Genomic DNA, 519 nt, shown 5'->3' with positions numbered 1-519 from the left:
AATCTTATCACGCACCAATTGCTCTTGAAACTAATCAAATTCACTTAAAATCTGGAACAATTTGTCAATACACTGATAGCAATTGTCTAGATATTGAAGGAAAAAGCACTTATTGGGAAACTATACCAAATGATCATTGTAAATTTAACTATTATGATGTATTATTCGAGGGATATGCAGATAAAATAACGGATACCGTAAATGAAAAATTAATAATTGTATATTCATTATCAACAGAAGATATAACTTTTGCTCTCACTAAAACAGGAGAGGAATTTCTTTGCGGATATTCCCTAATCAAGACAGAACATCCTAAACTATTAATACTAGAAACAAAAAGAGGAGAATCATTTACACAACGAAACAAAAAAACAATTGAAAACATAGACATATTTGCTTACATCAATTCAAAATTCATTTATGTGGAAAAACACATTCGAACACAAATCAAATACTTATACAGAGATGTACTTCAGCAACGATGCAACCTTGAACAACAAGTTATTAAAAATGCAGTAT

The sequence above is a fragment of the Odontomachus brunneus genome, unplaced genomic scaffold (assembly GCF_010583005.1).
Source record: "Odontomachus brunneus isolate Ranch 3 - 2012 unplaced genomic scaffold, Obru_v1 Obru_scaffold_086, whole genome shotgun sequence".
NCBI lineage: Eukaryota > Metazoa > Arthropoda > Insecta > Hymenoptera > Formicidae > Odontomachus > Odontomachus brunneus.
This window is presented reverse-complemented; position numbering follows the sequence as displayed.